The 24,691-nt window shown below is 41.1% G+C and overlaps 1 long non-coding RNA gene across 1 annotated transcript; it reads right to left on the reverse strand.

Moving 5' to 3' along the window:
- Nucleotides 1-16,464: 16,464 nt before the first annotated feature.
- On the reverse strand, nt 16,465-19,400 carry LOC118288125. Its single transcript, XR_004785803.2, has 4 exons — nt 19,324-19,400; nt 19,199-19,241; nt 18,446-18,518; nt 16,465-16,966 (listed from the first exon to the last, which is right to left on the reverse strand). It is a non-coding gene; the product is annotated as an uncharacterized LOC118288125 (long non-coding RNA).
- Nucleotides 19,401-24,691: the final 5,291 nt, after the last annotated feature.

Raw genomic sequence — 24,691 nt, forward strand, 5'->3', positions numbered from 1 at the left:
CGGCAACTACTTGGTAACTTGACAGTTATCGGTGGCTCCTGCCGGCTAGCTCTGACTCCGTGAAATCGAGGGCCGCAAATCAGCACTCTATCGCTTTCTGAGAACCAACAATGAATGTGATGAAAGTGACTCGCTGAGACCTCGCCGACTGGAGGAGTTCAGTGAAACCAGGAAGCGCTGAACATGTAGAGAATGGTTTAGAGCAAGACAAGGCAAAAGTCACAGGTGACAACAGGTTTAATTTTGGAAACATGAGGGATATTTTTATATAATTTCATTTATATAGCACCTTTTAAAACAAAGTTACAAAGTGTTTCACATGAAACAGATCCAAATATGAAGCATACAAATACATCTATAAACAAAAAGGACACAAAAAGATACAATTACAGTACAGCCCTTATTCAAGGGCAAACAGACAGAGATGGGTTTTGAGAAGTTTTTTGAAACAGTGAATGGACTCTGATCTAATAGAGGGGGAGATGAGAATTCCAGAGGAACGGGCCCTAACAGCAAATGCACAATCACTCTTAGATTTGCAGTGAGAGCGGGGGTGTAGGGCCTTGTATGTGATAAGAATTATCTTGAAGTCTATTCTGTACTTTATAGGGAGCCTATAGAGGGATGCAAGTATTGGGGTTATGTGAAATCACATAACCCCACATGGATTTAGTTCACAGCTTGGCTGCAACGTTTTGCACTAGTTTCAAGCGAGACAGGGCTGTTTGACTGAGACAAGAGAAGAGGGAATTGCAGTAGTCAAGGCGTGAGAAAATGGTGTTGTGGAGTTGGAATAAGCATGTTTTTACAAGTTTGTTTATATGGTGGTCAAAGTTCATATTCTGATCAAAGATTACACCAAGGTTTCTTGTGGAGGTTTTCACATTAGTTGCCCAGAGACTGATGCAGGAATTCACATCAGAGGTAAAGTTATCAGGACTAATAAGAAGAACCTCAGTTTCAGTGATAGGAGATGCAGTTGAACTGATCAACTAGGTAACCTAGACTAGGTAATAGAGGTAACACGTATAGTGAGAAGATGATGGGACCCAGGATTGAACCCTGCAGAACTCCACAGGATAAGGGGACAGGAGAGGAGACAAGGTTCTCTATGGTAAACTAAAATTGCCAGTGTGAAAAATAGGATCAAAACCAGTTAAGAACAGAGCCAGAAATACCAACACACTTATTTAGCCATTCAATCAGGATGGAGTGGTCAATGGCACCCGTTGAGTCAAGCAGGACCAGGATGGAATGTTTGCCATTGTCAGCTTGGATGAGGATGTCATTTGTCACTCTTAATAGTGCTTTCTCTGTGCTATGTTGGTGATGAAAGCCGGATTGGAATTTGTTGAAAATATTTTTGCATTCGATGACCTCAAGGAGTTGCTGTGCTTTTTTTTCAAGAATTTTGGATGTGAATAGTAGTTTTGAGATAGGTCTGTAGTTATTACATTGGGTTGGGTGGAGGGCAGTTTTTTTTTAAAGTAGGTGTGATGCTTGCCATCCTAAAATCATCTGGGACACAACCAGGTGAGAGAGAAATTAATAATTGAGGGTAGGCTGGGGCCCAGGGTAGGCAGGACCTCTTTAAGGAAGTGATCCAGGGGTGAGAGTTGGCTGAGGAGTGGGACCTGTTAGTGTAGGGAGCTGTAGTATCTAGATACACACTGGTCATTGAACCAGGTTACAAGATCGTCTACATTAGAGGAGTTTGCGGAGGGGTACTAAAATCAGAAAAACAGGATGAAAAGGTAGCTGCAGAATCGGCATTTAAGAAGCGAGAGGTTACTGTGCGTTCTGCGGAGAGTTATATGATTGAAGTATGGTTTCAAAGACAATGCATTTGTGGTCAGAGAGAAATTCAAACATTGAAAGAGAGTTCAGGAGGTCGATAGATAACAGGGCAACATACTGGGATTTCACAGACAATATTACAAAGCTATTGAAGGTACCCCATGTAATCTAAGCACAGGTAAAGTTATTCTTGAAGACAATTGCAATGCCCCCACCACGAGCTGTGGGCCTTGGGTGTTACGCTTCGCTTATAAAAGCAAAACATGTTAACCACCGTGACAGAGGAGTTTGCAGTGTTGCAGGCTACGATGGAGGATTTGATCTCATGCTCCAACCGCAGAATCTTAGAGTGGTGGGTCTGCCTGAGGATATGGAAGGTAGGAACCCGAGGCAGTTTATGGTGGATCTGTTTAAAGAATTAGCCGGAGAGGCCCTGACTGGCACTGTTTCAGAGATCGACCGAGCACACCACAGTCTGCGGCCCAAGTCGCGCCAGGGTTCCCGACCAGTGATCGTTTCACTTCCACCATTTCATTGAGAAGGGAAACGTGTTGAAATGGGCTAAGGAGCACCGCGACATCTCATTCCGAGGACATTGCATCAAAATCTATGAAGATTTCAGTGTATACGTAGCCAAGAAGCGAGCTGCATTTAATAATGTGAAAGCCTCATTGTACAAGAAAGGAATCCGGTTTGGTATGTTATTCCCTGCCCACCTGTGTATCGCCTGTTTGATTCCCCGGGAGAGGCAGAGCATTTCTATAAAGAACGCATACAAGACACTTAAGAACCTGCAGCAAGCCAGCCGCAGTCATTGTTTTTTTTTGCGTTTTGGACCAATTCGAAAAATAGTCTGCTTCAGGTCCTCTCTTTCTGCATCTTAGAGTAATTGGGAAAGGGAGTTAGGTCTGGACCTCACAGAGGAGTAATGGAATGAAGTTTTAAAAAGGTCAGTTCTTCCTCCACATGTGCCCGCTTGAGTCTCATACAGTTTAAGGTCCTACATAGAATACATTTTACCAAAGGTGGACTAAGTAAACTGTTTCCAGGTTTTAGTAATGCTTGTGACAGGTGTGCCCTTCCACCTGGTGATCATACTCACATGTTCTATTCCTGCCCAAGATTGAAAGTTTTTTGGTCTTCATTTTTTGACACTCTGTCCAGGGATTGAAAGTCAGTTTGTAGCTTTGTGGATTGTCTTGACATTAGTTCCAACGTGTACAATGACAGTGTGGACGCTTGGATGGTGGGAATGTGTAAAGAGAGATCAGAGGTTTTGCAGCCAGAGAAGCAGTATCTAAAGCCACCAGGGAGTTTGACAAACCTGGAGATGGAATCGCCAATCATTAAGATTTCGGGTTGACCATGAAGGCCTCCTCCATCGTAGATCACCGGTTTATGATGCAGGAGATCAGCTGAGTTTGCCGCCACACCCACTGTGGTGGAGGTCCCGGTGGTAGTTGTGGGACCCGCGTGGTCGGCGGGGGAGGACAGCTGGGCAGTCCGAGACCGAGGGGACGGCAGTGTGGAGTTGGCGGCCCCAACTAGTGGACGCAACTAGAGAACTTTGGTGCGTTGTGTGGGGAGCATGTCGATTTGGGAGAAGAAGGGAGGTTTCCAGGTCCTGGTTATTATGCTCAGTTTGCCCATTGGTCTGTCGGTGGAAAGCAGATATCAGAGACAATGTCCAAGGGGATGCCATGGAGCCAGACCACATGGAGAGTGAGGAGGTCAGCAGTCTCTTTAGCTGATGGGAGTTTGGTCAGGTATGAGGTTGGCGGCTTCAGAGAATCTATCCACGATGGTTAGGACAAACAATCTAGTGTCTTTATCTAAGGTGGGCCACCTAAAATGTCTCTTTAGTTTGGAGAGAGTATGGTTTACTCCTGGGTAGCATGAGGAGCAAGAGGCATGGATCCAGTGGAGAGGAACTTTAGATGTTCAATTAGGTCTCGGGAGAAGATCAGGATGTCATTGAGTATACACACAGACCAAACTTGAAACACTCCCTAAGGACATCATTAATGAGGGTCTGGAAGACGGCTGGGGCATTGGTTAAGCCGAACGGCATAACCAGATATTCAAAATGCCCTAAGGGAGTGTTGAAAGCATCTTCCACTCATCCCGAAATCTCGGATACTCACCAAATGGTAGGCGTTCCGTAGGTCTTGTTTAGTGAACACGGTGACCCCCCCTCTGAGCCAGAACCTGTCGTATGAGACAGAAAATGCGGTATGTTATAAAAAGCCTCATAACATTTGATCAGTTCATGCCAGCAACTTACAGGAAGGTTTTTTGACGGGAAGCGAAAACTTCTGCTGTTCCAGGCTGTTCCGTGACATCGTGGCACTTTCAAAAGGCTTGTAGTGCAGCCTGGAACTTCGGTGTCTTTTCGGAGACTTTGTACAACATGTCCATGATGAGAAATCCAACATTGAATTACTTTTATGATAATTTGTATCCCATATTTCAACACCTAAAAAGCTACTGTTGTTGTTAGCGGAATTCTAGCCGTCCATTTTGGATACACTTTGACCAATCAGTGGCTTTGTTACTGACTTGTACCAATCAGACGCTATGTTGTTGACTGGTCGAAAAAAATGATTTTACACTGAAAACAGGACGCCTCACTCCTCCTGTTTACTTCTACTACTACTACTACGGAGAATCCTCTGTGTCACTGCAGACAGGAACTGCTTTGCAGAATGGCACAAGTGAGTTTTGGGGTTGAAAAATCAAAGGACTTATTTGTAGAAATATTTACAACTTTTGATTTGCATTAGTAAGAATGTTTTGAAGATTTTTTTCCCCCTTATATCCAAGGCTTCAAAGAACAGCTTTCAAGAGCAAAGCTTGAAAGCTGCAATCATTTTTGTTTGGTGTGTCATTGTAATGAATGTTTGTGAGATTCAATTTCGAGATTTTGTGATTTAAATTTTTAGTTTTTTCTTTTGTCTTTATGGTCATATAACTATTTATACATTCATGTGATACCACTGTAGCATACATATTCTGATAGCCTAAGTTGTCCTAAAAATAAGATGTACATATATAACTTGACTGTAATTTACAGGGTTGAGGTTTGACGAGCATTATTACACAAGGTGATGCAGTGGACCAAAAAATTGGAAAAAATGGCTTAGAGTTCAGGGTATGAAGGCCGAATCAATCAACAGGAGTGGGTACTCATTTTTCACTGTGATGTTGTTAAGACCTCTTAAATCAAGTCTTTTTTACCAACAAAGAAAAATCCAGCCCCTGCTTCTCCCCTTGGGAGGAGAAGGGGCAGATAATACCTGCTGCCAAAGACTCCCGCATATGTGTCATGAACCTGGCTCTTTTTTCATTTTTTTCCCAACCATTATTCAACCAGGTAAAAGCCCATTGAGACCGATGATCAGGGTGACCTGTCCAAGAAGCCAGCAGCACAAGTTAGAAAAACAGCATACAAACAACTTAAAAGAACAAACAGCAATATGAAGCACACAAGATCTGTAAAATAAATTGCAGATGTTTGGGATGACAACAGATTGAGTAAACCGACACTGTCCAATGATTTTCAGTTCGAGGTCCTTCAGGATAGTACCAAACTCATATTTAGAGATCCAGTCTGGTAGTTTTAAGTCCTTTTGAAGGGTGTTTCAGGCAAAGGGGGCAGCAAACTTAACACCACTTTTCCCCAGCTCGGTGCGAACATGCTGAACAGTAAAGTTCAGAGCATCTTGTGAGTGCAGGCCATAGTGACTTTGACTTCTAATGTGAAAAGTACAAAGGTAGGAAGGAACCAGACCAAGGATAGTCTTATAAATGAAGCTCAACCAGTGTCCGCCTGCGCACAAATAAAGATGGCCACTCAGATTTAGTGGTGTGGAAGAAGTATAAATCTTAAGGCGCAATGATACACAGTATCCAGCGACCACGGACATTGGACAGACGCCCTTATGTACAATACGCCTCCATAATCCAGTAGAGGCAAGAATGTTGACGACACAAGAAATTTCCTTGCACTAGAGGAAAAGCAGGGTTTATTTCTATGGTAGAAGCCTAACTTCACCTTAAACTTGGTGACCAGATTCCCAATGTGTGATTTGAAAGACAACTGTCGATCTATAATGAAAGTATTTATACATTGGGACTAATTCAATGTCATTTTATTGGAAAGTAAAAATGTTCGGAAGATTTGGTGGTAATTCATTTGCTGTTGAGAACAACATCAGTTTGGTTTTGTCTGAATTCAACACCAATTTCAGTTTCTGCAGGCGAGACTTCACAACATGAAATGCAGACTGCTATAAAAAAATAAAGCCTGTACAATGGAAGACGAACAGCAATAAATGATAGTATCGTCACATAAAAATGATACATTACATTTGATATTTTATCACATAGGTTATTGACTTAGATGGAAAACAATATAATAATAATAATAATAATAATAATAATAATAAAAAAAAAAAAAAAACTTAGCCTCGACTTTGGAACAATTAGTAAAGACCCACCTGAGGATCTAAGGCTGCGAGTTGGCACCAGAGAGGAGGGAGTTGCAGTAGTCTAGGCGGGAGAAAATGAGGGTGTGGGTCAATTTTTCTAGGTCTGGGTGTGAGAGCATTGGTTTGACTTTTGAGATGATTTTTAACTGGAGGAAACATGATTGAACAACTTTTTTAATATGTGTATCAAAGGTGAGGATTTCTGATTTGGAATTATTTAGTTGTAGGTAGTTTTGAGCCATCCAACCGGTCACATCATCTAGACAGGCTAAAACAGCAGCTAGGCTTCGTGAGTCTCTGAGTGGAAGGTACTTGTGTGTCATCCATGTTGTGCACGATGACCATGGGTATATGACAACTTCGGCCTACATGTTATCTCAGAAGCCTGACCGCATGGTCTTCTGAAGAAAGGGACGCCAAGACCCCTGGACCCCCGCAGCGACCTGTGGCGACCCCGCATCTTCCACCTGGGGGTGTGGTTTGGACATAGCCCAACTCGCATCCCTCATTGGCAGAGACCCGCACGGCACCGTGAGGGTTGCTTGACGTCACAGACTCTATAAAATAATGCGTTGCCCACGCACATCGCTCTCCGGGAAAGAAAACTGCATGATCAGGTGGGTTCCTCTGACCTACAAAGGAGGCAACCACTTCTAACTTAGACTTCGTCCACCGCGACGATTACTCTAGAAACCAGAAGAAGTGATCATGCACGCAGCTGAACCAGGCCCAAGGATTCCCAACATCGCTGGACGAACCAGAATCCGCTTTTTTTCCCCTCTTCCCTGTGCGCGTTTGGAAACACACACAGCGCCGGTACCGAGAAAAGAGCCGCCGAGATGGAACACTCTGTCTATTGATCCCTGCAGAAGGAAAGATCTGAACCCACAGTCTTTCAACCGAGTCAACCACCGGTTCGATCATAACCCCGTTGCTAGTCGCTAGGAAGCGTCGCGGCGTCCCGGCGTCCCGCCTCGCGCATCGCCGGACGGACCACACTCGCTTGTTCCCCCGCAAAGGACTACAGTAAGAGGCTTTAGCTCTGGGCAGAACGTAGGCTATTTATGTGTGAGTCCGCGGCTCAGCTGAGCCCCTGTGTCACAGACCAGGTGCTGGATTTCAGTCATCATCGCATGAGCCTTACTGCTGCTTTGATCGCTTTCCCTTTGCTTTCCTACTAACAAACATTTACACACACTCGTGGGTGCTGGAGAGATTCTGGTCTGAGGTTAACTTTGTCCCCGATCTCTCCTTTGTTAGAGTCACATGTTTAAAGGTAGGCGCCGTTTAACTTGAGGTCTCAAGCCCCACCTTTCTCTGGTGCCACGTGACTTCCCAGGTCACGTCCGCCATCTTGTTCCTCCTCCCCCTTTCACGGGCACACGCCTGTGCACGCACACACACACACACACACACACACGCACACACACTTGCTTGTTGTTGTCTTTTCATAAGATGATCATATCATATGATTGGTAGCTTAGCTTATAATAGACATTTGTTGATTGTAAATTGATATTGCTAAAGTTAATAAATGCTGTAGATGCTTTAAAGAGAAGTTGTTTTTGTGTTATTTGCCTGTACATTTGATATTGGCTGGTTGACAGTCAGTGCTGGAATTCACACCTTCAGTTCACTCCATAAATGCTCATATCTACCAGATATATTATCTTTGATAATTATAATTTTTTGCTGATAACCAAATTAGCCCAAACCGATGCACAACATCCAAGTAACAGTGAAACGAAACATTGGGGCATTTAAAAATCTGACCAAGTGGGAGCATATAAATGGAGAATAAAATTGGGCCTAAAATTGAACCTTGGGGTACACCATAGGTAACCTTGGATGTGGATGAGGAGCTGTTACCTATGGTGACCGAGCAGGTTTTGTCTAAAACATAGGACTAAAACCAACTTAGTGCAGTGTCACTGATGCCAACCCAGGTATAGGACCTAACACATAATCCTGGGGCACGCCCTTTGATACTGTCAGAAAAGAGGAGATGGAACCTGACATCTGAACACATTGTGTTTATCAGACTAGTAGTTCGCAAACCAAGACGCTCCATGCCTAGATATGCCAATATGATGGAGCATATTAATCTAAATACTATGGTCAACTGTGTCAAATGCCTTCGGCAAGTCAGTAAATAGACCAACACAAAATTGTTTGCAGTCTAATGCCTCAATGACATAATTTATTACCTTGAGGGCAGCAGTGACAGTGCTATGCTGTTTCCTAAAACCAGATTGATGTTTGTATAAAACATCGTTAAAATCTAAAAAAGGCCTTGAGTTGATTACTGACAAGCTTTTCAAATACCTTTACCAGAATGCACAGTTTGGAGCTCCGCCTATAATTATTAACATTTGACGGTACACCCCCCTTCAGCAGGGGAAAAATGAAGGCCGATTCCCAGATTTGGGGGATTTTGTTGCTAACAAGACTAAGATTAAAAATTAGTGATAAAGGCTCAGCAATAAAATCAGCAGCTAGCTTAAGAAAGTAGGGCTCAAGTGTAACACCCCGTTGATCATTACCTGTTGTGTTCCTTGTTTTATTTTGTAGTATTAACTTGTCGTTTCAGGTCCTGCCCTTGTCATCCTCCCCCTTGATCATCCACATCTGCCTCCAATCATCTGCCCCTGAGTGTGCCATCAAGCCCTCCCCTACTCAAGTCTCCCCTGGTTTCCCAGCTCCCTTGCCAGATGGTTTTTTGTCTCCCTCATGATCATTGCTTTCCAGCCAAAATAGTTCTAGTTATCGCTCGTATGTTTTCGGACCCAGTTTTTGTTTATTTAGTATTTAGGATTCTGCTGTTTCCTAGACTTTGCCTCTACATCTTAGTCTTTGTTCTGCCCAGAATCATTACATCAAGCTTAGGCAAATAATTAAACAACCAATCATCAGAAGGCGCATTGTCACCCGATGCAGGAAAAATATGTTCAGTTTTGCACATCAGAAATGATCATCTCTGGGTACAAGGACTCAAATAATAAAACCAACAGAAATAAAATGCTTATAAAAACAATCACGCATGGCTGATTTATCAATGCAAGATTCCTTAACAATGTAAATGGGAAGTTCACTCGCGGATACATGTCCATAGGAGGCTTTTATTACCTTCCAGAACTTATTCGGATCATTTAAGTTTTTTCGTGGTTTCAGAGAGATAGAACTCAGATTGAGCTCTCTGTATAAGAGATGTTGACATTTATTTCTGAGCTGTCTAAAACTGAGCCAACCTGCATCTGTTTTTGATTTTCTTGACCTGGCCCAGGCAACATCCCTTTCTTTAAGAAGGCTACCTATCTCCGGGGAAAACCAGGGGTTGTTTCGCCCTTTCACTCTGAATTTCCGTAATGGAGCATGTTTACAATACCTAAAAAACAACACTATAAAAAAGGATTTTAGTGGGTGGTAAATGCCACCCATTCTAATAATCAAAATTGTACTTAGGTGTATTAGCCAGCAAATTAAATATATAATATGGGATAAATTCTACAAAAACTACCTATTTGTTAACAGTAACAAGTGCAACAAAAAATATTTACATAAAATATACCCCCAGGTTTCATCGCTGCACTGCAACTTGCGCATGCGCAGCGACCTGACCAGGGTCACAAATCAATTGTCAGTTTCATTTGCGCAGGATGGGAACGGAAGTGTCGAGCAGCAGGTAAGATTTCTGTTTAACATGTTACTGTGTATGATATCATGAATACAAATGTTAAGTCATTAAGGCCTAATGGTAAGAACTAAACAAGATTTGTAGTCAGCTTGCTTCTGCGTTAGACCAGGCATTTAAGTGTGTAGGGTAGCGTTTCGTGTATCCTATATACATATATTATAACTGTAATGGGTATGTATTTAGGACCCAAATGCAGCACTCGATAATTAAGGTATAGTTGGTAATGACCTTTATTTACGCCACACAGGAATCACAGCAGTTAAGCAGCACAGGATAAAGTTCAGAGCAGGCGGCAGGCAACGAGTATCTGGAACCTCCCACACTGAAAAAAAAAAGTCTGTTGGATTCACATGAAAATGATATGTACATCGGTTGCACATATTAAAGTTATGTTTCCTCAAAACAATAATACATTTGTTAAATAAATATTTTTTGTTAATTTAACTATATTATTTTATGTTAAGTACATTTAATTACCCTATGTTAAACAAACATGACTTTTTAATGCTAATTTTACATTTAATGTTAAGTATATTTAATTTGTTTTTTATGTAAACTACATGGAATATTGTTGTTAAATCAACCAGACCTGCTTAAGTAAATCTTAAACTGCTAAGTTATAAAGGTTCTACATACATTGTGCATCGATTGCATAGAAAACTAATTCTGTGCAATTATTTATCTTATTTAAACAAAAGCATACAAATACATTCTTCTATCTGAACCAGCTGAAACTCTCCCCCACAGCATTTATAGTAAAATTGTTGAAACAAATAAGGCATAAGCAAAGGGAAATTTATTTTTAGAAAGTCAACTGTATTTTGTCAAAATATAAAAAATTCAACATTGGACTAAAAATACAGTTTTCTTTTAAATGTGTAACTGCTATAACCCCATATCACAACATTGTTCATAAAACAGCTTCCAACAATCCAACATCAAAACAAGATGTTTAACAAAGGGAATTTTAGGGCAGTATGCAGGATCCAATGTCAGAAGAGCACAATCTCTTAACTCACAAGTTAGAATCTGAAGAAAAAATAATAAAATATTCCCCTGAAAGAAATTGACATTGTTTTTAAGTGATCATTTCCTAATTTAACCGTGCCCAATTATAAAAAATGCCTGGCTTACTCAGCACAATATTTCACAGTAAGGCAAATTTTTAAAAAATCAACCTACCTAATATAGAGATGAGAAACACTGTAAAGCAATTTGATACAAGTGGTCCATTTAGAAAATAACCTAGAAATTATCTTCTGAAAACAGCACAGAAGATACACAACAGATGAATTCTTCTACAAGGGACTGACAGAAACTCAACCTCTTTATAAAACCTAACATGGTGTTGCATAGTGCTAGGGCTCCTGAAAACTTTGGAACACGTGACCCGAGAAGATTCTTCTGAAAACAACACAGAAGATATACTTAAAGGGATGGTTCAGTTATTTAGAAGTGAGGTTGTACGAGTTTCTTTTACATAATACCTTGATACCTTAAAGAGATGGTGATCAGCAATGTTCTCCTCCAAACTCCGTTCAACACATGGCTCTAGGGTAAACAATCTTCTGAAAACAATGCAGAAGACATCTGTAAACACTGCAAAACCACAAATAAAGTAAGTGGAAGAGATTCATTCCCTGTCCAATAAGGTCCTTGACCTTGGCAACCGCTTACTCAGAGTCGGTTTTTGAGCACTTGGGCCTTCTTAGACCGTGTGCTGCCCGCAAGCTCCATTACAATTTTCTGCAGGACTTTAAAAGAGTACTTCAGTTCAGGGGGATAGTTCAGGTTTAAGGCGTACATCAGGCCAAATATCAGCAGCAGCAAGTGCAACATTGTCCAGGTCTCTCACTACCATCTGGCCTTCCAGGACAATCCCAATGTCCTCTGCTTTACTTGTGGCATCACGTTTGACCACGTAAATTGCCACCGTGGTCTCCTCAATGGATGCTTGCATCAGGGCTTCAAAAGGAACCCAGTGAGATTGTGAGAGTAGAGTCTGATCTGCTCTTGTAAAATGATTAAACTCTTACAGTTTTTTGTAACTGTAGTATGCTACCATCTCAACACTTCCTGCATCAACTTTAAATTAAAAGTTACATTCAGAGCCTTGCCAGGAGGTACTACAGATGTAGCTACTGCCATGTTGTGGTACTTTTGCTGTAAAATATGATTTCCATTAAAACCAACAGGTTTCTGTCAGTGAATGTTGGTGTATTAAAAATGTGAATTTAAAGTATTGTATTGTATGTGTGATTATGTCTTTTCAAGATTTGAGAAGTTGGTTTGACATTGGTAAACTTAAGTGAAATTTGCAAAGATAAAATACCAGACACCTAGTGGGTCATTGGTGATGAGTCAAGAGGGATTCATTTTGTATGAGTCTATACAGTGTTATTTCGAGGATGATCCTTCATTCTGACTTTAAGTGTTAATTATCACTCAGATTAACTAACCTTTTATGAGGATATGCCTTTTTAAGGTCACCATGCGGCTTGATCCGACCATGTTCTCGCCCAGTGGGTAGGTGTCAACTGTGCATTCTGGTCACAGAATTTTTCCTTGTAATATTTTTTACGTTGATATGAAGTGCTGAAAAGGGCGGCGTTTTTCGATTGCTCTATGAACTGGGTTAGATGAGCAAACTGCTGTGGTGATTTCAGTAATTACAGAGTCATCTACTTGGAGGTGGTGGCGCTCAAGGATCTCACTTACAGAACTTCTAGACAGTGGAACTGATGCAGAACTTAGTAGGTCGTGAAGTTCTTGTAAAAAAAACATCAATAGATGTACCTGGCACATGCACTAAATGCTCTAACTTCAACAAGGCTGCAGCAAGCTGCTGCTCAATCAGACTTGGAAGTGCCTCATGTTGATCTATGGATGTAGCACGAACTTCCTTTTCTACCCACTCCTCGTCGTGGCCATCAGCAAATGAGTCATGTAATGATGGTGATGCTAATGTAGTTGTTATCATAACACCAGGTTTGAGGTGTGTGTCTGTGACTCTTATGCGACTTAAAGGTTACATAAATACTTGTTAGAAACCTACAGCCATTAAACATGCAAGTCTTGCATGAGTACAAAGAACAATCTGGCAGTGAGTGCATGGTGGAGAGCCGTATAAATAGTGGGTTGATTTCTGATCAGAGGGAGCTGCGGCAACAGGTGAGTGGAGTTGACCTGATGAGGAGGGAGTGGCTAGCAGACAGGTGAGGAGGAGGAGGGGCCGGTGGAAAAGTACTGGGAGCATGAGATGACTGTGGTGAGGAGAATGCAGACTGTGACAATAACAGCTGTTTTACAATTTGTATATGTATGTGTATTTGCATATCCTATATACATATAACATTATTACAGCTGTTTCACAATTTATTTTGTGTATTTCATCAGATTATTTGAATTGACAGACTAATGAATAAATAATAAATAAGATATCTGCAATAATATCTCATGGGATCACACTGTTAAAATTAACCAAAAATTCATAGTTCATCACCAAAATGCATCACAATTAATTCTGATGTAACTGGGCTATGGTAAATGGAGTAACTTAGTTTTGGAGGTTGGTATTTGTAGGCCTGCCAAAATGTAATCATTACATATCCTGCTTCAATTTTTATGCTTTACCACTTTTGAAATGTCTTGTTTCTAACTGTCTTTTCTTTTCTTTTTTTCACAGCCGGAGCTATATGAAAAGCATTGAAGAGCATGTGAGAGTCATTCATATACAGTTTTCACAAAGAAACAAGAACTTCAGGTACCTGAACTGAACACCGACTGAAGAACCTAAACTGAGGAATATTATGGATGTGCTACCTTATTGCAAATGAATTGGCTTTGCAAAATATGTAACTTCACATCCTCAAAACGATTGGACCTATTGAAACACTATAGATTACAACGTGGGCATTTTGGTCGAAACCAGTCAATAGCCTGTCTCCATTCTGAGTTCCCTTGCACCTTTAGGCCATAGGGTGCATTACGGACACATTTGTCCATGTATCACCCACAGACAACCAAGCCGGACCAGGTCCATACCTTCGAGTGTTTAGTGTGTTATTCATGCTCAGTGTGTTATTCATGCTCTTTCCACACAATATCTCCCCTCTATTTCGGAAGATGAGGTTAAACTCCCACTCATTCTTTACATGGATGTATGCAACCCTCTGGGGACGTCCCGCAAGAAGCATGAAGTCACGGCTGTGTGCTGGGTGTTAGCAGACATCCCTGCTACCTTGCAATCTACTCTAACTTCTATTTACCTTGCCATAAAGCCACAGCCTGCAATCTGTGATTGGCACCAGGTGGTGCTTAATCCCCTCTTGGTCCCTGTTTTAAAGCAGTTTTGAGCAGCCAGCAGCACGCTTGCCTCGCTCTGTCCAGACGTCACACTCACAACTAAGGTATGTCATTTTGTCCTGTCCGTCATACACATTGTCGGGTCGTTCATTGAGTTCCCTCCCTGGTGTCTGTGCAGGTGTGTCAGCTTCCTCCCGTACGCCGTGCGGCGCTAGAGAGGAGTGTGGTGCGCTTAGTGCCAGAGGACACACCAATAGTTTGCGCAGGTAGCTCGCTACTCCCGGTATGCCGTTTCTTTTTTGAACCTATGTAAATGTTCTTGTGCATGGTTTAAAATGGCTTATACTTTTAATGCTAGGAAGATGACCTAGTTGCAGTACTCGCCAAGGAGGAGCTCTGGCTACTGGTGTTTTTGCCCCTCTTTTGTTCATTTATATTGTATATTCCTGGTTGTCTGGTTTTGCTTACTTTCCATAATTAATTTGGCATATTTTGACCGGTTTTCCTTGTCAATTTAGTTTTTCAGTTGTTTGATTTTGGGATTATTTACTGGTATTTATGTTTGTGGGGTTCTTTTTAGTCCAGTGCAGGTGGGCTGTTGTTGGCTCACAGGTGGGGGATCACTGGGTGGAGGGTTTCCCCACTATAGATCATTGCATGCTTAATTTGCCGTGCCTCTTATGGTAGTTTGTGTGAATCCTTATTATGACTGCATGAGTTAATTGCTGTGTATTTAAAATCTAACCTGTGTCCTGTATTACAGTGTGCTTTGACTAACTCTTATCCTTCCCTGGTGGTGGTGACTCCCCTTCCTCTCACTCGCTCCCTCCTGTGGCCTTTCTCGACACCCCGACCCTGCACTGGACACATTTTATTGTGTGGCGACAACTTGTAGTGGTTTTAAACATTTTTGTAATCAAATTTGAACCTGACCTGATTTTTATCCCAAGTTATTCATTTGAACATCCATTTGTCATCTAAATAAAGACAATAATTTTGAAACTGGAAACTCACGTCTCTGCTCTTTTTACTTTTTATAATAAGAACTTGTGGGTATTCTCTTGGTGAAATTCGCAGAGTGGCGTTGTCACGTTTTGCTGTCAGGGGCTTACAGTTGCCCCTGGTTGCAAGCAGAGCAAGCAGACACACACAGCTAGCAGGGGCCGTCACATATGTTTCCATGTACAACATGCTGGAAGGGAGAGGAGCAACAGGTTGGAGATCAATGGCACAGTCATACTGTCTATGGGGAGCTTAACTTTTACTCAATACTTCAATTAAATCATAGTATGAATCTGGAACTTTGGACAGGTCAGGAACATCACTTTTGGGTTTCGCTGTGACATTGTCACCCCCTGCTGGTGACAATGCTGATTGCAAACATAAACATGGCACTTATTACTCCAGTTCACAACTCTCCCTAAAGACCAATCAATGTGCCGATTATGGTTAGTGCGCCACAGATGTCCCACAATCAAAGGATTGGATAAGGCAGAAAGGATATTAAGGTAGTTTGTCGATGGTTATTAGACAGGAATTGGGTGATGGGTTCAGTACAGTGAGTGACCCCAGCCAGGAGTCTACTTTCACAGGCGGAAGTATTTTTGTTTATTTCTGCTCAGACTACTTCCTGTTTCATACATTAGAGTATTCTGCAATATATTTAACACCACAGTTTTCTGATGTGACAAAAAAATCCTGTGTATCACATATTTTCTAGTCACTTCTAGTGTGTGTTTTCATGACAAAGTGTACTTTGGAGACATTTCTCCTGGTGAAGGATCGTGAAGTGTAACCCCCTGTCACCGATGAGTCACATAGTATGAACAGCACGACTGAAAGCCTGCGATTACAGACAGCAAGTCATGTAGTAGGAACGGTACAGCGATCTTACGACTTTAAAAATCATGTAGTGTGCCTGAGTCATAAGGTATAAAAACTGGTTCACCCCGAAGGCCACACACCACACACAAAAGCAACTTAGTATCTGCAGTCAAATGACGCAAGGAATTTGCCGTCCTGTATATTTGACAAACGAATGCCCTAATGATGATATCAGTAATAGGAACAGATGGGTAAAAGAGCAAATATCAGTCACGTATTTAATGTACAGATGCCTCTCCCGCACTACAGAGAAACAACCTCGGTTCTCCTGCATTCATCACATTTATTGGGTAATAGTTTTGACAAACAACATAACATGATTGTAATTACCAATTTCCCCACTTGGACATTTATATATGAAGAAAAACAATAGTTAGGAGGACAACTTGCTCCTTATGACTTGTAGAACTGTGATTCCTTTTGCTTTTATACAACTGTTGCCTTAAGGGTCATCAGGTTTTGCAGGATTCAATGTACAGTCATGAAAGAGAAGCGAGGTGTGAGTCATTAGGTGGCTGTGGCTCAGGTCGTCAACTAACCCGAAGATCGGCGATTCGATCCTCGCTTCCTTTCGCATGCCGTTGTGTCCTTGGGCCTCTCGGTAGTGTATGAATGTATATGAATGTGACAGAAAAAGCATGGCATGTATGAATGTGTGTAAATGGGTGAATTTGACTTGTCCTGTAAAGCTTTCAGTGGTCAATAGGAATACAAAAGTGTGCGTTGGTTAGCTCACTTAGCAGTACTTGAGACTCGAGTCCTCCTGCAGCGTTCGGTTCTGACCTCGGACATCTTCCTGAAAACAGATCAAGTCTTGACATTTTATTACTTTCTACCATTGTTCTCTGTATTAAACTTGATCCACATGACCAGTTGAAAAAAAGTCCCTCAGATGACTGCCTAAAATAATCATCTGTTCTTTCAGACAGATGATTATTTAAGGCACAACAACAATCTCTCTGCGATTTCATCATGATTTTTCTTTTAAAAAACAAGTAAAATGTTTACTCATTGTAGATATGCCCCTTTGTTCTGTGGCAGTGAAATACAGATGGACAAATTGTGAGTTAAGGATCATAATTATTATTATCAGTCAAACAGCGTGCATCCAGCTCAGTGTTCTATAATTAATATTTTTGCAGAAGGCATGTGTGAATCAGATCAGCTCCCTCCCTCGTCTGCAGATGGGTGCACTCAGTCACTGACACACCAGACAGATGGAAGTAGTGATGTGGTTTGTTGAGCGTGGAGTGAATCACTTGCTATGTTGCATCCAAGTCAGCAACCATAGGCAGCAGTCACACCAGAGTGGTGACCTTTAGACATTTTTCATGCTCATGAGAAAAGTATGTGATATGTAAAGGAAACAGACTAAACAAAGAAGTAGTGGAGTAGCTGCAGTGAGTCTGGGATTAAAAGAAAATAGTTTAATAAATCACAAACAAATGAAACTCAATATGAAAATGGGATTAGGGCAGTTTATTGTAGCTGCACCATCATTATTGCTTTATAATGTAGGGTTTTGAATAATAATGCTCAATTACATGTGCTTTAAAATTAATTATATGTTGGTTGGTGGTGGTTCATAGACAAAATTAATTGCCTCCATTAGAGGAATTAATGTGCTAAATCACCTTGATGCAGAGCTGTCAGGCTGCAGGCTGTTTTCCAATCTGCACATAATAACATACAACCGGAGTAACAGTGATTTGACGTTACATTTTATAATAGAGGCACTGATGCTATTGCTGCTGCATTAGGCCAAGAGAATAAGTGATAGGTCCGAAAAGCTTTTTGCTGCAACATTAATAACATGGCTTAATCAACACCACTGCTGATGCAATGAAGCCTTGAGGGCATTATCTGGTACACATATTAATAAGAGTCTGTGACACTGCTGCAGAATATGTTAATAGTCTAGTTTTTTCATTAGATCAGTTAGCTCAGATAAAGAGAATTGATGTCCTTAGTTCAGTAAATAAATATCCCATTCATTTTTTCCAAAGGAAATGTTACGTGATGCCAAAGTTTCCCACATATTGCTGTAAATCTGGTATATAAGTGAATTATAATGGCATTGCTGTATGAATGTGTGAATGTGACCTGTTCTGTGAAGTGCTTTGAGTGGTCTATGAGAAAAGCACTTTATAAATACAGTCCATTTGTACTTTGTGTTTAGTGCTTGCATTTCGATACACATGACATGATTAAGCGTCTTTGAGCATTTGGAAAAGCGCTATATTAATATGATGTATTATTATTATTATTTTTATACCTGCTGTCATTGTGAGCACGTAGCTCAAAGCATTGCTGTGTCTTCCGCACATGGGAGCAGTTTACCCTCAAGGCTGAAATTTAAGACAGAAAACAGTAGCTAGAATCATTATCATTCTTTGTGTAGTGTCCTCAATAAATGCTTATTCTTAGTAGGCAGTAAGTAGGTTGGTCAAAATAACAAAATATTGCGTTAACAGTTCATGTAATCCTCAGCCTTGGATTGGAAGACTAATTTCAAGCTGAGTTTCTGTAGGAAATTAAGGTTTCTGTCTCACACGTGAATAAATACAAAACCACTAATCACCGCAAGCCTGTAATTCAGGAAAAACTCTACATGCTAGAAATTCAGACAGCACTGCACAGCAGATCTTTACCACTCTCGTGAACACACTTTGAGGAAACCTGCTCCTAATTAGCCTCCCAAAAGATCCTGGCCCAACCAGCAACAAGGCTGACAAACTTCAAAAAGAAAAGAACAAAAGAAACAAAAAACTAAATTAAAGAAATAGAAGAGAAAGCCTTCTAGTTGATGGATCACACTTCACCAATACTGGAGTCTACATAAACCGTATAGTCAACTGGCTAGAGGGAATTTCAGTTTTAAAATCTCATAGAGCAGCACCCATGCACAATGTCTAATAAGCACATTAACAATGGTAAGAAAACAGCAGCTTGCACTGGGGCAGAGACTGTTGCCATCTATAAAGACACAAACATAACGACTTTTAAAAACAAAACTGTCATAACTTACTCGTGCAGCTTGGAGTGCGTCTGCCCAATTCTTACCCCATGCGCTAGTGGAAAAGAAACCATCTTAATGCACCATCACAATCGTTAAAACACATGTCGGAATAAGCAACGTTTTAAAAGACATACCCTCTCCTACTACGACACTCAGCAACGGTCACAGCACTCAAAGCGCTGCCACACAAACAAACACACCACTAACTTCGTAGCCAGGTCAGCAACGCTCTAAGGATCCAAGGTGTCTATACAGTATGTGCCTGCTGCCAACAACAGCTGACTCATTAGTGTCATGCAAAGGGGAGTAAGGAAACCCCCATTCCTTTACTGGTCCCACAGGCTACATTAGTGTAACCCAGGTGGAAAATGAGCTAACTTTATCGATGAAGTCCACATCTATGCTGTGCTTGAGATCCTAGTAGCCAATCAGAAGTGTTTCCGAAGTCAATCTCTATCTCTCTCTGTCTCTCTCGCTGTAAGCTAAATGAAGTGGCTGAAACCCCTAATTTGTGAACCTTCTTTGTGGAATTGGCCTGGTCTATTGACAAGAATTGATTGAAGCAGGAAAACATGATGGCGAGAAAACCCATGAGCCAAAAACCCAAGGATCCTAGTTCCAATGAGCAACCATCATCATCCTGCCTGCGTGGTAGGATAAGGGTAAACATCCTTAATTAGCCATAGTGCACACATTAGACCCACCTATCCTGGTGTGTTCAAGCACATCCTTACGTAGCACTACATTATGTTTTTTTTAATGATGCACTGGTGTAAATGCTGAGTTTATGTAGCTGGATGTTTTTAGACACAAACTCATTTCATCTAAATCTAGGTTTGCTACCATCAATACTGCAAGTTTAAACACAATGAACCAATCATAATGATACATTTCCTCATAAGGAGCACTAATGATGACATTTTTTTAGTATTTCTCTAGAAAGTTGGAGAGCTGATTAAACATATTTCACATATAGGAAAAAAGGTTTACTGGGTGAAATTAAAAAAGGCTGTTTGTGCTTTAATGGTGTTGAAAACAATTGGTTTAGGAAGTTGTGTTCTGCTTGGTTTGGATCTCTTAGATCACTGCTTCCTCAGGAAGGAAGGTGCTTTTAGGCATTCGATGTCAAGAGCACACCAAGCAGCACATGAAACAGAGCTGAATGGATTAAAGATTCAACCTGCAGCCATTGATACCTTCCCTGGAGGGCTAGCATTGCCAAAAACCAATTTGAGCCAATTCACGCCATGTGTAATCCCCCTACCTCCTCATAATCCTTCGTCTGAGCCCAGTATAGGAAATTGATAAATCTGACTTATTGTGAAATGTACATTTTCAAGATGACTTTCTTCTGAACTCAGGGTTGCCTATCCAGCTGATCAGTCACTTAACACAAAGTCTGACAAGGACTGAAAAATAAAAGGTTCCAGCACTTAAAGGTCACATACAGTAAGTGCAGTCTGATGAGAACTTTAATAAAAAAATAATCTATTAATTAAAGACATATTAAACTTGTTCCCTCTGGTCTTTTTGGTGCAACATGCAATGTTAAGTCTGATAACTATCTTTTGTTAGCAAACCTGCTAAATGACCAATGCATCATATTCAATTTATGGATAGGGAAAAACATGGACAGAATGTGCAAACAATGTCATTTGGGAGGAGTTCTATTGTTGTACATACGGTTGGGTCTCAGCCCAAAATGGAGGTTGTGACCACCAAACATAAGTGGAAAAAAGTCTATGAAGAAACTGATGACAAAAAACGCATATGACACATTCCTGATAATATTTAAATCATTGTATGATGAACACTGTTCTATAAAACAATACAACAATACAAATATATAGATAGGCCTTGGATGACAAAGGGACTATGAAATGCATGTAAAAAAAAAGAAAACTTTGTATAAAGAATTCATAAAAAACAGAAGCAGAAAATAAGTACAAATGATACAAAAACAAAGTGACTAGTATTATGAGGACATGTAAGAAAGATTATTTTAATAAAATATTGAACGGTAATAAATATTGCATCAAGGGCATATGGAATGTGTTAAATGAAATGATCAGGAATGGATCAATGTATATTAACTGCCCCCAGTATTTCATAGATAATGATAGGACTATAAGTAATATGAATGACGTTGTTAATGGCTTTAACAATTGTTTTGTAAGAGTAGGACCACAACTGGCAGAAGAAATCAAAAATCCACAGCAAAAAGAAAGTGAGGGGAAGGTTATGGATTTTTTAGACAGCAACCCAAACTCAATGTTTCTGTAATCAGCTGATGAAAAAGAGATTGGCATTGTTAGCAAATTTAAAAAATAAAAGGTCTACAGACTGTAATGACATTGATTTGGCTCTAATCAAGGAAGTCATTAGTGAAACCGTAAAACCACTAACTTATATTTGCAACTTGTCTTTCAAAACGTGTGTATTTCCAAGTATAATGTCATAACACTCTACAAATCTGGAGACAGAAATCAATTCACTAATTACCCAGTTCTCAAAAATACTACAAAAACTGTATGTCATTAGGTTTGACAAATTTTACTGAGAAGCACGAATTGCTAGTTGACAGTCAGTATGGATTAAGGTCGAACAGATCTACATCCATGGCATTAATGGTACTAATTGAAGACATTACCAGCTCTATAGATAAAAAGAAATATGCATTGGGAGTATTTATAGATTTTAAAAAAGCATTCCACACAATTGATCATCATTTATTAATCAATAAACTGGAAAAGTATGGTATCAGAGGGGTTGTACTCAATTGGATGAAAAGCTACAAAAGTAAAAGACATTAATTTGTGCATATAGGGGATTACAAATCAAAGAGCTTGGATATCACTTGTGGAGTTCCACAGGGGTCGGTATTGGGTACAAAAATATTTATTCTTTATAAAAATGACATACAGTATGTACGGTGTAAAACCTCTTTAAATTTGTGATTTTTGCGGATGACACTAACATTTTCTGTTCTGGGGAAAACTTGCAGCAGCTTTTGGATATGGTCATAGCAGAAATGGGTAAACTAAAAACTTGGTTTGACTTGAATAAATTATCACTTAAATTAAGCCAAACCAAACTTATGCTGTTTGGAAACCGAAAAATGAATACTCAAGCAAAAGTAATGAAAAACAATGTTGAATTAGAAAGAGTGTATGGAAATACATTTCTGGGTGTGGTTCTTGATCACAAAATCAGCTGGAAATCCCATTTAAAACATGTGAGAGCAAAAGTAGCACGTAGTATTGGAGTGATGGGGAAAGCAAGGCACGTACTGAATGAGAGAGCACTTTATATTCTGTACAGTTCACTTTTGTTACCGTATTTAATTTACTGTGTAGAAAATGGGGCAACAACTACAAACCACCTTACAATTATCAAGCACACTACAAAAAAGAGCCATTCAGATAGTTAACAATGTAGGTTATCATGAACACACCAATATACTGTATTTAAAATGAAACACCTTAAAGTTTAAGGATCTGGTAGATTTTAAGACAGCACAAATAATTTTTGAAGCAAAAAATAAACTGCTGCCTAGAAACAACGACTGTTCACAGACAGAGAGGGGGATATAAATTAAGAGGGGAATTAAATTTGAAACTTCAGTATGCACGGACTAATCTCAAAAGAATAAGTAATGCCATTTGTTTGGTGGTTTTGTGGAATGTCTTAATGAAACAATCAAACAAAGTATGAATATAACGCAATTTTAAAAAAATTTAAAAAAGACATTTTGAAAAATACAGTGAGTAGAGAGATTGTAGATCTCACTTATGTTAATGAGGGTTGTTCTTGTTGTTGTTTGTTTGTTTTTGGTCTTTTGTTTGTTATCCTTTTCTTATAGCTTGTTAAGAGCATGATGACAAGCCTAGGCTTCTTCCTATCTGTTTTCGAACGGGTCTCGTGTTTATTGTGTTGGAATTTGTTTTGTTGTTAGGGTTAGGGTAAGGGTAACCCAGATAAATCACAAAAAAGGGTCAGAAAATGTTTTAGCAGATGCATTGTCCAGGTTTTAGAAAATTTGTGGATTTGTGTCTTAAGGGGAGGGGTGTTACGGCCATAGGCCCGCCTCCTCTCCATTCTGTGTTTAACCTGTCAGTCAAAGTATGCTATACAGGATTTGTCGGAGCTCACGCGGGATTGGACACAGACTGGAGTTCCTGTGGGCCTGATTGGAGCGGCATATGGTCTGGTGCTCCAATCACCTCCGTCAATTATGAGACCAGACACATCACTCATGGTAACTGATTCGGCGGTATGCCATAGAATCAAGAGATTTAGCGAGCAGTGTGCTCTGTGTTTTTGCCTTTCTGCTTATTGCACATTGAATAGAGGATCTTTGTTAATATTGTTAAGGAACTGGAGATTTGGACAGGCTTAGTTTTGGTAATCACTGATTTGTGCACTTTCACCTTTAGAATTTAGATTTTTTTTAGTCGTGCTAGAAACAAAAAAAAATTAAAAAATTTAAAAAAAGGCTGTTTCTAGTCACGCTAGAAACAGCCTCTCCGGGAACCATCACCTTACCGTGGTGGAGGGGTTTGTGTGTCCCTATGAACCTGAGGGCTGTGTTGTCTGGAGCCTAGTGCTCCTGGTAGGGTTTCCCATGGCAGAGTGGTCTCAGGCGAGGGGCCAGACTAAGTATGGTTCAACCAAAACACCATGGACAACAGAGGAAGAGGAAAAGGGACCCAGCCCGGAGGAAGCCCGGGGCCCCCGTCTGGAGCTAGGCCCAGGCGGCGGGCTCGTCGGCGAGCGCCTAGTGGCCGGGTTTGCCACGGAGCCCGGCCGGGCACAGCCCGAAAAAGCTACGTGGCACCTACCTCCTCTCCATCCTGTGGGCCCACCACTCATAGGAAGAACCGCTGGTGTCGGGTGCGCTGCCACACGGGTGGCAGTGGAGGTCGGGGACCTCGACGAACCGGACCTGGGCTGCAGAAGCTGGCTCTGGGGACGTGGAACGTCACATCTCTGTGGGGGAAGGAGCCGGAGCTTGTGCGGGAGGTGGAGCGCTACCAGTTGGATCTGGTGGGGCTTACCTCTACGCACAGTTTCGGTTCTGGAACTGTACTCCTGGATAGGGGTTGGACTCTTTTTTTCTCTGGAGTTGCCCAGGGGGAGAGGCGACGGGTGGGTGTGGGGATACTCACAAACCCCCGGCTGAGCGCCGCTGTGTTGGAGTTTACCCCGGTGGACAAAAGGGTCGCCTCCCTACGCCTTCGGGTGGTGGGGGGGAAAACTCTGACTGTTGTTTGTGCATATGCACCAAACAGGAGTTCAGAGTATTCGGCCTTTTTGGAGACCCTGAATGGAGTCCTGCAAAGGACCCCAGTAGGGGACTCCGTTGTTCTGCTGGGAGACTTCAACGCCCACGTGGGCAATGATGGAGACACCTGGGAGGCGTGATTGGGAAGAACGGCCTCCCTGATCGGAACCCAAGTGGTTGTTTGTTATTAGACTTCTGTGCTAGCCATGGCTTGTCTA

Source organism: Scophthalmus maximus, chromosome 16, assembly GCF_022379125.1.
Source record: "Scophthalmus maximus strain ysfricsl-2021 chromosome 16, ASM2237912v1, whole genome shotgun sequence".
NCBI classification, from domain to species: Eukaryota; Metazoa; Chordata; class Actinopteri; order Pleuronectiformes; family Scophthalmidae; genus Scophthalmus; species Scophthalmus maximus.